The sequence below is a fragment of the Cherax quadricarinatus genome, chromosome 13 (genome assembly GCF_038502225.1).
Source record: "Cherax quadricarinatus isolate ZL_2023a chromosome 13, ASM3850222v1, whole genome shotgun sequence".
In the NCBI taxonomy this organism is placed as follows: Eukaryota; Metazoa; Arthropoda; class Malacostraca; order Decapoda; family Parastacidae; genus Cherax; species Cherax quadricarinatus.
The window spans coordinates 45342577-45355380 of record NC_091304.1 but is presented as its reverse complement, the minus strand read 5'-3'; the positions used below and the strand labels follow the sequence as shown (position 1 = coordinate 45355380).

The 12804-nt window shown below is 36.9% G+C and overlaps 1 protein-coding gene across 5 annotated transcripts in view; it reads left to right on the top strand.

The window, feature by feature from the left end:
- The window catches only part of tsl (membrane-attack complex domain containing protein torso-like), a 157641-nt gene that overhangs the window by 31405 nt on the left and 113432 nt on the right, over window positions 1-12804 (top strand). Inside the window, exon 1 of one of the 5 annotated variants that reach the window (XM_070084685.1) lies at window positions 2760-2903. The exons of 3 other annotated variants lie outside the window; for them this stretch is intronic. The gene's annotated coding sequence lies outside the window, so the exon portion shown is untranslated. Of the gene's footprint in view, window positions 1-2759; window positions 2904-12804 lie in introns of those variants that run through there. One more of the 5 variants, XM_070084687.1, reaches the window with a different exon arrangement.

Genomic DNA, 12804 nt, shown 5'->3' with positions numbered 1-12804 from the left:
GCCTCTCACTACTACTACTACTACTACTACTACTACTACTACTACCCTGCACCTCTCCTTCCGACAGTATTTAAGTCTCCGCACTGTCGCTTGATCTTCAGATAGTTCCTGACTATGGAACTGAACTTCTCCAGGCCGAGGGACTGACAACCTCAAATTCTACGACTTTAAGGGTGATGGACTGATTACATCGTCTTCACATCTCTACTGTTCCTGCCTACTTTCTGTATTCGACTGAAGAAGCCTACTGTGTAGGCGAAACGTTTCGGAATAAAGTTGTCTAACTGTTGCATATGTGTCTTACCTAACAATTTGGTTTGTGTTGAAGTCCTTTTACATTTTTTTTTGCGTTCTGAAGCTAATTTCTTTCCGTAAGTGATTTTTGTGACTGTTACCAGACATTGCTTACAGCATAACTCAGTACTACATACCAACAACAGAAGCACTGGAGTTCATGAAATGGGAAATTGTCCTTGTTGTGAGTATTGTACCGTAATTCTTGTGAGACTTAGAGTACAATGAGTACAGGTTGGTGACATCTCATTGTTTTTGCAGACTCTGCCTCATTTGTAACTTCAGTGTTATTGGCATGTGCTTATAAGTGAAGGTTGATCATGTCTTCAGATACTCTTTCCTCTTTCATTGTACAATCACACCTTCCATCTTCATGGAAGCCAAAAACAATCATGCTTCTTTCCATTTCACTCACCCCCCCCCCCCCGTCTCTCTCAGTCTTGTCGGGGACTTTGTTTTTCCTGAACTGCATTCACTTCTCCTTATTCTTTTATACAATGTCCTCTTTCCCGCCATTTCTCATCATCTGTTCTACATATGATTCACGGGTTTCCATGTTCCTTGACTCTTATCCTTAGACTATCCACCCTTCATGCCAGGTGATTTTGTCTTACTCTCTGCCTCCTAAGTAATTTTCATTATCTTCTTTGTATTTTCTCCTCTTCTTTCTTCTGTTTGTGTGTTTTTTGTGTGTATATATGCTTGTGTGTATGCTTATGTATTTGTCGGTAAATTGATAGTGGTGCCCAGTTGTCAGTAATTGCAATAACTCATCAAATAATTCACTTTCAAATTCCCGCTGGTTGTAACGTTTATAGTCTCTCTTTTAATTTAATCGACTGTTCCACTACTGTGTAAAAAATTGTTAGTATCCCTATGGCTCTACTTGTTTTCTCAATATATTTTTTTTTTACTTTTTGTTATCACTGGGTACTAGTAAATCTCTATCTCTTCTTTCAAATCATTTAAAATCTTATATGCGATCATTATCCTTCGTCATTTCTACTTAACAGACAGAGTGGGGCTAGGTCAGGTTCGTCAGGAAACAAGACAAGTGTTTCCTGATACAGATCTTAGTCATATGATTACCCGCAGCTGGAGCTTTTGGTCATATGACCTGGACCTTCCTTTGACTTACTGGTTATGATTATAACCAGTGAGTAGACATCATCCTCAGTATGGCTTACCTAATAAATTTTGTTGACAAGTATGGCGAAGATAGACAGATTGCAGAGCCAGTATCACTCTTGAGGTTTACCGAGTCATGGCTGGATTTAGATCAACACTGAGATGTTGTCGAAATTAACGCGCTCTGGAAACTGCATTTCTTTGCCTTGTTCAGTATTTTCAGCATTTCGCTGTAACTCGTGAATGTTTAACTCTCGCAATAACTTTCTTGACCTTTTCAAACTTATCGTTTTATTTTTAGATCTGATTACCTAACATCCGCAGCACATCCTTTTTTTTTTACTAAAATATATTGTGAAAAGCATTTTTCGTGTTTCTCTCTCTAGATGAATGATGATGAATAAAATAATAAACAGTTTATGGAAGTCGACATGCAGGGATTTACTATGTGGCTGTGTATTATAATATCAGCCCACGGGATTCACTCCTATCCTCGTGGGAGGGCTTGTCATACCTATTCTTAAGGCTGCGCGTGTGTTTTAGGTCAGTGCCGTCTGTCTACCTGCTCTGCTCTGTTCGTAACTTTTCAACATTTGTGATTCTGTATGTTTTCCGTCATGTTTAGGAAGGTCAGCGCCCCCGCGGCCTAGTCCTTGGGAGAGATGCTTCATTATCTCGAGACGCTTCATTACATACACACTTCATAAGTGGAATTGCAAACTAAACAGGTGGAAGGTACAGTTAACAGTTATTTTAGTTCACTTATTAACTCCCACATTCACCCACAGCTCGGCCCCGTCTGTCAGTGTAGCTGCTCGTCCCATACAAAATAAAGGAACAATGAATGCTTGCATTATACACACCATCTCCCTCCCTCAGTGGACAGGTAGACATGAAGCAACATCACACTTCCGCCTGCACCTGTTTTACAGATATAATAATAATAATAATAATAATAATAATAATAATAATAATAATAATAATAATAATAATAATAGTAATTTATTATTATTATTGTATTATTATTATTTTACTATTATTATTATAATTATTATTATTATTTTATTATTAAAGGGGAGGTGCTAAACCCACAAGGGGTATCAAGCACATGGGAAGTGACATGGAATCAGGTTTGGTGGAAAGTAGGGGACGGTAGCTCCTATTCTTTGGCTCAGGAGCATTTTATCAGCGCCAGAACATCGCCCTTCAAGGGGCAACAATGAATAAAACTGTGCAATAAGTGCAGACAATTATAATTAACATACCTGGCAACCTTACCTGTACCGACAGGTAATGCAGATATATAAAAGGGGTTGCCGTGTGGGCTGGGAGGCCAGTGTTGCATGTGACGTTGAAGGAGACACAGCTCCGTGCCGGGGAAAGAACCACAGGACAGAGTACACAAAGAAAGTGAAAGGAGAAGGCAGTGAAAGTGTCATTGGCGCGTGAAATATTTTATGAAAATCATGGAAGCAAGACGAGTGAGTGTGGAAGGTTAACACGGCGGGTTGCCTGCTAAGAGTTGACTAATATTGTTCTCATGCTACGTAGTCTTCATTGTATTTTATATATATATATATATATATATATATATATATATATATATATATATATATATATATATATATATATATATACATATATATATATATACATATATATATGTATATATATATATATATATATATATATATATATATATATATATATATATATATATATATATATATATATATAATGTCGTGCCGAATATGTAAAACTGGTCAATTAGCAAGAACTCATTTAAAATTAAGTCCTTTCTAAAATTTTCTCTTATACGTTTAAAGATATATTTTTTTCATTAATGTTGATGTAAAAATTTATAATTTTGCACCAAAGGGAACTTAGAAAACTTACCTAACCTTATTATAAAAAGAACAATTTATTTTAGCATAACTCAACTAAATATATTTTAGTTTTGTTTACAGTAATTTAATACTAAACAAACACAGTGAAATATATTTTTTTCGTTAGATTCAGAATGATTTTGGCGAAATTATTGCATAAACAAATTTTCACTTGTCCTATATGGCAAGATGAGCGTTGCTATTTAAGCCAAGATCGCAAGTTCTGCCTATTCGGCACAACATATATATATATATATATATATATATATATATATATATATATATATATATATATATATATATATATATATATATATATATATATATATAGGATGGGGTCCACCTCTGGTGTAAATTGTGGGACCCATAGCCTCGGAGAAGTGGATGAAAAGGCTTCAAGGAAGAATATTTGGATTTCTTCCTGAAGCCATTTGAATATTCCACTTCCCCTACCACCCCATCTTTTAAACTATTTTTTTTTACCAATAGGAATATTTTATTACATAATATGGCACAGAAGAATATATTTTATATATATATATACATATATATATATATATATATATATATATATATATATATATATATATATATATATATATATATATATATATATATATATATTTCTTTCAACACACCGGCTGTATCCCACCGAGGCAGGGTGGCCCAAAAGGAAAAAAGAACTCTTCTTTTACATTTAGTAATATATACAGGAGAAGGGGTTACTAGCCCCTTGCTCCCAGCATTTTAGTCGCCTCTTACAATACGCATGGCTTACGGAGGAAGAATTCTGTTCCACTTCCCCATGGAGAGAACAGGAAATAAACAAGAACAAGAATTAGTTAGAAAATGGAAGAAAACCCAGAGGGGTGTGTACATATATATATATGCTTGTACATGTATGTGTAGTGTGATCTAAGTGTAAGAAGTAGTAGCAAGACGTACCTGAAATCTTGCATGTTTACGAGACAGAAAAATGGACACCAGCAATCCTACCATCATGTAAAATAATTACAGGCTTTCGTTTTACACTCACTTGGCAGGACGGTAGTACCTCTCTGGCGGTTGCTGTCTACCAACCTACTACCTAGGGTATATATATATATATATATATATATATATATATATATATATATATGTGTGTGTGTGTGTGTGTGTGTGTGTGTGTGTATCGTGCCGAATAGGTAAGACTGGCGCCCTTGGCTTAAATAGCAACGTTCTTCTTGCCGAATAAAGCAAGCGAAAATTTGTGTATGCAATAATTTCGAAGTGGAACTAGCAAGTGAGGAGTCAAGCGTGTGTATAACAGACATAGCCACAGGTCAGGACGCCAGTTATTGCCTCGGCTCTCTGGCAGATTGAAACATGGAAGTGACACAATAAGTATTTTGATTCTATAATTCATCTCTTTATATAAATATCCAATTAAAACGCAGACTGATCATTGACTGAATCCGCAATTTGGTTTCAGTAACACACATGAGAGAACACAGCGAGGGTCTCATTTACCATTTCTTTTGTGTTTATGCACATTTTCATTTTATATTTTTCTTCCTACATATACTCTACTTTTCCGAACACTGCTTGCACGGGAGACAATACATAACTTAATTAACATTGACCTTGAGTTTGCTTATGTCTACTAAGCTGTTAAGTGTTGTGATGAATGGTTTGAAAAACCGACAAGTTGAAGATTTAGACACTTATGCAGCATATGGGAATCTTTATTCAGGAAACGTTTCGCCACACAGTGGCTTCATCAGTCCAATACAAAGAGGAAGGCGTAAGGAGAGGATGAGTATGAGGTAATCGACATCGACTCCAGGCTGAGGGACTGATTACCTCATACTCCTCCTCTCCTTACGCCTTCCTCTTTGTATTGGACTGATGAAGCCACTGTGTGGCGAAACGTTTCCTGAATAAAGATTCCCATATGCTGCATAAGTGTCTCAATCTGTTAAGTGTTATTTTATCGTATGCCATATAAATAATCAGACCTTATTTTATTTTATTTTTTTTCAATATTAGGCATCACAAGGCTTTTACTAGACTACAGGTATATATATATATATATATATATATATATATATATATATATATATATATATATATACATATATATATATATATATAAATATATACATAGTCTTTTTCTTCTTTCAACACACCAGCCGTATCCCACCGAGGTGGGGTGGCCCAAAAGGAAAAACAAAAGTTTCTCCTTTCATATTTAGTAATATATACAGGAGAAGGGGTTACTAGCCCCTTGCTCCTGGCATTTTAGTCGCCTCTTACAACACGCATAGCTTACGGAGGAAGAATTCTGTTCCACTTCCCCATGGAGATATATATATATATATATATATATATATATATATATATATATATATATATATATATATATATATATATATATATATATATGGCAGCAAAAAGAACGTGTAAAATGTATTAATGTGATATTACATATTTTATGTAACACGATAAACTCTCATGAAAAATGTATGTAAGAGAATACTTGTTTACTTAATGTACAACATCTTGAAACCTCTGCTTTTATCCTTCAAGATAAAATATGAATTTGAAGCTGAAAGCAAATTACCTTTTCTTTGATGTCGTCATCAACCTGGTTGACGGTAATATTGAGACAAGTGTTTATGAGAGACATTCACTAGACAGCATAAACACAATGCTTCAAATATCAAGTGAAAATCCCATGTTGTTTATAAATTAAACATAATATTTTCAGAGATCTTCATTACCTAAACTGGTTCATTGCATAAGTTCATTTTGCTGCCAGAAAATCTATGTAGTTCAGATTCTTATAATTAAAGATTTTAATAAATGTTTAGTCCTACCTTATAACGAAAGCTAAATAAATAGATTATTTCAGAGTGTGGATTAATGTGTCGCACACATACGGTAAAAATCATCAACAAATTAGTTGTCAAAACTAATCCCAAGGAAAAGTTGACGAAAAAAAATATTTTCTACCCTGCAAGCAATGATTGGTTCAGTATATGTAATAGACATGATTAATCATCAGAAGGGACATGCAATAATATGGAGGTGGACGTTTATACGTGACTACATCCCCTTTCTAGATTCTGATATTTGCATAACAATATTTCAAGTCTTATAATTATAGGAAGAGAAGAAATATGGAGTCGAACCTTATTGCATCAATACCAGATATTAATTTGTCTGAAGAGTAAATTTAATTTCAACGTGATAATTTGCGTCCAAGTCGTTGTAATCTCCACAATATGTTTTGGCAACGAATATATCGTAAGTCAAGTCAACAGAGATGATGTCACATCTAGATTTTAATATTCTGATAACTGTGGACCGTGATGGAAACTGGTCCTCGTATCGTATCCAAGATCTCTTTGTTCAAGTGAGCTGAGCAACAGTATGGAGTCCTATCTCGTAGAGACGGCACTTCTTTCTCGTAGAGATAGCACTTCTACGCTATGTCCTGGCTGGTATAGTCATGGACTCACCTCTTTGAGGCCACCTGATCGGTCCCCAGTAATTATTAAAAAAAATTGTTATCACAAAACGTTATTAAGATTCACACACACACACACACACACACACACACACACACACACACACACACACACACACACACACACACACACACACACACACACACACACACACACAGGAAGTATTTACAGTAGAGACAGGAAGGACTCTGGCAGGAAAGATCAGATGGGGACACCAGCAAGGAATACACCAACAAGTGTTGGACGACATATATACAGATGAGGAGGAGGTGAAGAAACTGCTAAGGGACATCGATACCTCAAAGGCAATGGGACTGGACAACATCTCCCCGTGGGTCCTTAGAGAGGGAGCAGATATGTTGTGCGTGCCACTTACCACAATCTTCAACACGTCCCTGGAAACTGGGCAACTACCTGAGGTATGGAAGACGGCAAATGTAGTTCCCATTTTTAAAAAAGGAGACAGAAAAGAGACAGTAAACTATAGACCTGTGTCATTGACGTGTATAGTATGCAAAGTTATGGAGAAGATTATCAGGAGGAGAGTGGTGGAGCACCTGGAACGGAACAAGAGTATAAATGCCAACCAGCACGGATTCATGGAAGGTAAATCCTGTGTCACAAACCTTCTGGAGTTTTATGATAAAATAACAGAAGTAAGACACGAGAGAGAGGGGTGGGTTGATTGCATCTTCTTGGACTGCAAGAAGGCCTTTGACACAGTTCCTCACAAGAGATTAGTGCAGAAGCTAGAGCATCAGGCGCATATAACAGGAAGGGCACTACAATGGATCAGAGAATACCTGACAGGGAGGCAACAACGAGTCATGGTACGTAATGATGTATCACAGTGGGCACCTGTGACGAGCGGGGTCCCACAGGGGTCGGTCCTAGGACCAGTGCTATTTTTGGTATATGTGAACGACATGATGGAAGGGATAAACTCAGAAGTGTCCCTGTTTGCAGATGATGTGAAGTTAATGAGGGAGAATTAAATCTGATGAGGACCAGGCAGGACTTCAAAGAGACCTGGACAGACTGGACACCTGGTCCAGCAAATGGCTTCTCGAATTTAATCCTGCCAAATGCAAAGTCATGAAGATAGGGGAAGGGCACAGAAGACCACACACAGAGTATAGGCTAGGTGGCCAAAGACTGCAAACCTCACTCAAGGAGAAAGATCTTGGGATGAGTATAACACCGAGCATGTCTCCGGAAGCACACATCAATCAGATAACTGCTGCAGCATATGGGCGCCTGGCAAACCTGAGAACAGCATTCCGATACCTTAGTAAGGAATCGTTCAAGACACTGTACACCGTGTATGTCAGGCCCATACTGGAGTATGCAGCACCTGTTTGGAACCCGCACTTGATAAAGCAAGTCAAGAAACTAGAGAAAGTACAAAGGTTTGCGACAAGGTTAGTTCCAGAGATAAGGGGAATGTCCTATGAAGAAAGATTAAGGGAAATCGGCCTGACGACACTGGAGGACAGGAGGGTCAGGGGAGACATGATAACGACATATAAAATACTGCGTGGAATAGACAAGGTGGACAAAGACAGGATGTTCCAGGGAGGGGACACAGAAACAAGAGGCCACAATTGGAAGTTGAAGACACAAATGAGTCAGAGAGATATTAGGAAGTATTTCTTCAGTCATAGAGTTGTAAGGCAGTGGAATAGCCTAGAAAATGACGTAGTGGAGGCAGGAACCATACACAGTTTTAAGACGAGGTTTGATAAAGCTCATGGAGCGGGGAGAGAGAGGGCCCAGTAGCAACCGATGAAGAGGCGGGGCCAGGAGCTAAGACTCGACCCCTCCAACCACAAATAGGTGAGTAGGTGAGTACACACACACACACACACACACACACACACACACACACACAAACACACACACATACACACACAAATATTTTTTATTAGCACATTGGCCGTTACCCACCGAGGCAGGGTTACCCGAAAAAGAAGAAACACTTTCAGCATCACTCACTCCATCAGCTGTATCGCATAGTTCAAAAACTGTAGCATATCTCCACTATACACACACACACACACACACACACACACACACACACACACACACACACACACATATATATATATATATATATATATATATATACATATATATATATATATATATATATATATATATATATATATATATATATATATATATACATATATATATATATATATATATATATATATATATATGTCGTGCCGAATCTTGGCTTAAATAGCAACGCTCATCTTGCCATATAGGACAAGCGAAAATTTGTGTATGCAATAATTTCGCCAAAATCATTCTGAACCTAACGAAACAAATATATTTCACTATGTTTGTTTGGTATTAAATTATTGTAAACAAATCTAAAATATATTTAGTTGGGTTAGGCTAAAATAAATTGTTCTTGTTATAATAAGGTTAGGTAAGTTTTCTAAGTTCCTTTTGGTGCAAAATTAAAAATTTTTACATGATCATTAATGAAAAAAATATATCTTTAAACTTATAAGAGAAAATTTTAGAAAGGACTTAATTTTAAATGAGTTCTTGCTAATTGACCAGTTTTACATATTCGGCACGATATATATATAATATATATATATATATATATATATACATATATATAATATACATATATATATACATATATATAATATATATATATATATACATATATATAATGTGGAGAAATTTTCTCCAGGAGGGGGGTATCAGCCCCTTCAGCCCCTTTCAGCCCTTTCAGCCATGAGGGGCCCAGCCCTCTCAGAAGGGGCAAGCGTCTTGTTTACTGCTACAGTGAGTAATTGATCACAGATGCCGTACGAGTATGCGACGTGGTCAAGTTGACCGCTGCTCCTTGCAGTCCAGTGTTGCAGAGTGTATTTTAATAAGAGACAGTACATCTCTTACTTTAGCAGGACAATTAAGGAAAATCCTGCTCCCACTTTATTACCATAGTAAAGATAGTGGACATTGTTGTCTATGCTTAAGACAGCAAGAAACATTCTGCTTTGCTTCATCGAGGAAGTAGCAAGGAAGCAAAAGTACTAGGTCAGCTTTTCCTTTGTGCAAGGGGAGTAACGGCATGGGGTACTGTGGTGTCTTCAGATTACTTTTGACTCTACTGAGAGTGACACTGACGCCAGGATAACCAACAAAGAACACTGATCTGTGCATTAGTGTGAACAAAGTGTCTCATAAAACACAATAAACACTTAAGAAAAGTGTGATCAGCTTTTTTAGTGATAAGATTGTGAACAATAAAGACAAATCTTGTGGAACACAGTGTACCAGTGTGCGTATTCCTAGACTATGGAAGACGTGGATATCCAAGGACACTTCAGCTTCTATCAAGTCACCGATATCTGTCGAAGGTGTGAAGAACACCATAGCTCACGCTACAAGAGCAAGGTAGGTTACGAATTTCTTGTAGTACGGGGGACTGCGCAGTTCTTGAGTCGCAAGGAGTTTGTAATCAACCTATAGCCGGCAGTAAGGTGCGGACTTTTGAGTCCAAACAAGTATGTAGTTTGTCAGCCATCAGTGAATGAAATATGCTGACATAACACCCCCTAGGGGTAATTTATAATCTTACAAATTATAACTCTTTACAGCCCATTGAGAGATGACTTCGACAGCTTCTCAAGACCTCGTCTGCAGGGGCGGCTGTGCAGGCGGTCCTTCGAACCGGATAAAGGCCACACTGTGGTCTAAATATGTTGTACTACAGTGTACAAATAACCTACGAGCCAAGGTCCTTCGAAAAAAGCTGTAAAACTAGTGTTTTACAATTTAAATCAGTATAAATGAGTACCTCCAGACTCAATCACAGAGAATGGGCAGCCAAAAGAAAACGGGCGCTCACCCAGCGTTCACCCAAAGAAAACGGGAGCTGGGTGACTCACCCAACAAGAAAACGGGGGATGGCACCCTGCATCCACTGCTCCAATCTCGAAAATTGCTGACTACAACAACCCAACTGATGTTCAGTTTGTCTGAGTGTATATACACATAGTGTTTATAATGTTTATAGACAGAAATTAAGAGACAAGATTGTGTTAAAGTTTGTTTCTTATAGATATACCTCTTATATTAAAGGAACTTATATATAAAGTTTAAGCTTTCATATATATATATTAACAGTGACCTTTATATATGTGTAAGTAATATTCACGTGTGATTTACAGTTATACAGTGACATTTATAGTGTATAGTGAATGAAGTGTATAACATCGTTATTTACGATTAATCATCGTGGTCAGGCTGACACAGCAAACTCAAGCCATAAACACCAGCCATATGTACTCTATACCCTTCATGGTCATTGACCCTGAGGTTAAGCTTAGTGGGTCAGTAGTGTCTGACTGATTATTGCTGACTTAAGCATAAAAAAAAACTCAGCTGTTTATAGCAGTACAGTGTTTTTAAACACTCTAAGTGTGGTGCTAGAATTTTCAGTATACCATTAAAATGGCTTGTTTGAAAACTCAGTTTCAGTCTTTACAGACTAAGATTACACAATTAGAAAATCTAATTTCAGTCTGTATAGGATTAACTCAAGATACAAATATAGATTTTGATGATCTTGAGGTCAAATTTGGATTACTTACACGACGTCTGGAAATAATTAATTCAGACTATACACATTATGAAAATAAATTTCTTGAATCAGACCCATCTGAGTATGAAATTAAAAATGTTTTGGATACTTTTAGTAATCAACAATTAAGGTGGACAGGAGTACAGGCTATCTGCCACAAAACTCTGTCTCAGAGACCTACTGTAACTAGTGGTCAAACACCTGTTACACCTGTAACAACAACAAGTGTCCCATTACCAAGCTTACCTACATTGTCATTACCTATTTTCCAAGGTCATAATTATGAAGAATTCATTAGTGGTTTTCAATCCATAGTAAATTCACGAACTGACATAGACGAGATTGCTAAGTTTAATTATCTTAAATGTCTTGTGAAGGGAGAACCCTATGAACTGATTAAGTCATTTCCGGTGGTTAAAGGTAATTATCAAATAGCCTTACGTGTCTTAGCAGACAATTACTTTGATGCTGACAAGGCTAGAGTTAGACATGCAGTCTTAATATCAAGCTTGAAGCCACCCAAACATTGTTTTTCAGACTTACAGGCATTTAGAATTACATTAGACAATAGTCTCAGATCTCTAGATGCTAAATATGACCTATGGCAATGTGATTGGTTTATCAGTGGTATTGTACAGGATAAGTTGTCACCACAAACTATTGAACGATTAAATATTATGTTCAATAAACGCTATTTCACTTGTGAAGAAATTAGCAATGGTTTACAAACAATAGTTTCATGCATGCAAGCAACGAGACAAGATGAAAAATCCACAAATCCCGTGGATAACAAACCTTCAACTCAGTATAAAAAGAGTATACCTACTCCCACTAAAACACAGAATGGGAAATTCCATATAGGCATTTATCAAGCTGTGAATACAACAGACAGTAAACAGACTGTCATACATAAACGTACTCCAAAATGTGTACTTTGTGATGGAACACATTGGGCACAGTATTGTAGTCAATACACATCAATGGAGGCACGTAAACAACGTGTTCATCAGCTGAAAAGGTGCATCAAGTGTTTAGGTGAACACAAGGGAGGTAAATGCTCACTGAAGAAGTGTTTTAAATGCAAGGGTATGCATCATACAGCATTATGCCCAAATACTTTTGCTGAACAGCAGAAGACTTCCACAGAATCAGGAAGTCAACAAGCAACAGCATTAAATGTGAGAGATAAGTTTAAAGCAACTGCTCTCCCGATAGCTCGAGTTGAGTTATCTAATAAATTACACAAAACCAATGTGCTAACACTATTTGATCAAGGCTCACAAAGGTCCTTCATAAGAAGATCAGTGTTGCAGAAACTGAATAAACAACCCTATGTCAAAATACAGTTAGATATAGCTGGTTTTTTCCACAA